Consider the following 2,934-nt stretch of genomic DNA (forward strand, 5'->3'; position numbering starts at 1 on the left):
GATAGGGGTAGAGAATTTAAAAATAAAGGCATGGAAAACTATTGTAACTCATTAGGAATTGACCATAAATTTTCAGCTCCTAGAACACCACAATAGAATGGCGTAGTTGAAAGAAAGAATAGATCTATACAAGAAATGGCCAGAACCATGCTTAAAGAACATAAATTACCTAAATACTTTTGGGCCGAGGCAGTGAATACCACCTGCTATGTGCTAAATAGAGTTCTAATTAAACCATCACTTAATAAGACTTCTTACGAATTATGGAATGGTCATAGACCAAACATATCATATTTTCATGTTTTTGGTTGTAAGTGTTTTGTGCTTAGAGACAATGAGCATTTAGGAAAATTCGATGTAAAATCTGATGAAGGTGTCTTCCTAGGGTATGCTTTAGATAGTAAAACATATAGAGTATATAATAAACGAACATTGACGGTCATAGAGTCTATTTATGTAGTGTTCGATGAGACAAATCCCTTCTCCAAAAGAATTGATGAAGATGAACTTGAATTAAACAAGGAACTAAAAGAACTATCAATTGAGAATGATTCAGAAAAGAAAAATGAACTTAAAGAACTATCCATTGAAATTGATCAAACTACAAATGAGGCTAATGAACCACCTAGAGAATGGAAATACATAAAGAATCATCCCATAGATCAAATAATAGGTGAACCATTACGTGAAGTATCCACTCGCTCCTCTCTTAGGAATATGATGAGTCATTGTGTATTTTTATCTCAAGAAGAACCTAAGAATGTGAGTGAAGCTATTGGGTGCTATCCATGCAAGAAGAATTAAATCAATTTGAAAGAAACAAAGTGTGGACTTTAGTTCCCAGACCAGAGGATAAGTCAATCATAGGGACCAAATGGATATATAAGAATAAGAAAGATGAACATGGAGTAGTTGTGAGAAATAAAGCTAGATTAGTAGCTCAAGGATATAATCAAGAAGAAGGTATAGATTTTGAAGAAACATTTGCCCCTGTAGCTAGGATGGAAGCCATACGAATGTTATTAGCATATGCAGTTTTTAAGGATTTCAAGCTATATCAAATGGATGTCAAAAGTGCATTTTTAAATGGCTACATAAATGAAGAAGTGTATGTAGAACAACCCCCAGGCTTTGAAAACCATAAGAATCCAGATCACGTATATAAATTGACAAAAGCCTTGTATGGTTTAAAGCAAGCTCCTAGAGCTTGGTATGAAAGGCTAAGCTGTTTTCTATTAGAAAATGGATTTATAAGAGGAAAGATAGATACAACCCTCTTCATAAAGGCTAAGAATGATGATATTCTCCTACTTCAAGTATATGTAGATGACATCATCTTTGGCGTTACAGATAAAGAATTGTGTAATGAATTTGCCAATACCATGCAAAATGAATTTGAGATGAGCATGATGAGTGAACTAAATTTCTTCCTAGGACTTCAGATCAAACAAGCAAATCATGGAATATTCATAAATCAATCAAAGTATATTAGAGACCAACTCAAAAAATGTAACATGGAAGACGGAAAAATACTTGGTACACCTATGAGCACTTTATTGAAATTAGACAAAGATAAACAAGGTATACCAGTAGACGTCAAGCTATATTGTGGAATGATAGGTAGCTTGTTATACCTGACTTCCAGTAGACCAGACATAATGTTCAGCGTATGTTTGTGCGCAAGATTTCAGTCTGCTCCAAAAGAGTCTCATTTTCTAGCTGTTAAACGGATACTTAGATATTTGATAGGAACCGTGGACATTGGGTTATGGTATCCTAAGAACACATCATTTGAAATTCTTAGTTATTCAGATGCTGATCATGCGGGTAACAAAGTGGATAGGAAAAGCGCTAGTGGTACTTCTCACTTCTTAGGAAACTCCTTGGTCTCTTGGTTTTCCAAGAAACAAAATTCAGTTGCTCTTTCCACAGCTGAGGCTGAATACATAGTGGCAGATAGTTGTTGTGCTCAAACGCTTTATATGAAACAACAACTGAAGGATCTTGGACGAACTTATGAAACAATCCCTATAAGATGCGATAATACGAGTGCAATAAATATCTCAAAGAACCCCATATTACATTCACGAACTAAGCACATAGAAATACGACATCACTTTCTTCGTGACCATGTACAAAAAGGGGATGTAACACTAGAGTTTTTATGCACGGATGAACAATGGGTAGATACATTCACGAAACCACTTGCAGAGGATAGGTTTATCAAAATTAGGCGTGAATTAGGTCTCATGCATAGTTGAGAGGTTGCTTAGAATCATCTCTTATGATATATTCACCTGGTATTGCACTGACCAACATTTTTACACCTTTTTGTTGATTTCAAAAGGGGGAGAAAGTTTGGAAGCAAAAATAATAAAATGGATTCAAAGGGTGAGATATACAAAGGGAGAAATCTAGCATATCACATTCATTATGAGCATATTTCATATTTCATATTTCATTTGGATTCAGGCTAAACACCTTGTGTATGAACATGAGCATATTATCCTTCCTTAATTATTTGATGCATTAATTGAGGGGGAGCCTTGTTTAAGTGTAACCCATTATACATATTTTTTGCTCGTGCATTTTTCATCATCAAAAAGGGGGAGATTGTTGACTCTACGAGTCCAATCCTATTTTGATAATCACAAATCACCTGATATTTGATCTGTGCATTGAGTTTGTGAATAGAACTTACACTGAGCATGCACGGAAAGATAACAAGTTATGAACGCCATAAAGTAAAGCTTATACATTTTAGAAAGCACCATGGAACTCAAAGAGTATGAGAATCAAGATGCAAGTAGCAAAGTTCAAGAATATTTTGGGAATTGGTATTTAGATCTCATGTACTTACATTTTTGTATGATTTAATTTGAGGCTCATAACTTAGAATGATTGTTAGGATTCATGCATTTCATGTACATCATT

This window comes from Malania oleifera, unplaced genomic scaffold, assembly GCF_029873635.1.
Source record: "Malania oleifera isolate guangnan ecotype guangnan unplaced genomic scaffold, ASM2987363v1 ctg562, whole genome shotgun sequence".
Lineage (NCBI taxonomy): Eukaryota > Viridiplantae > Streptophyta > Magnoliopsida > Santalales > Ximeniaceae > Malania > Malania oleifera.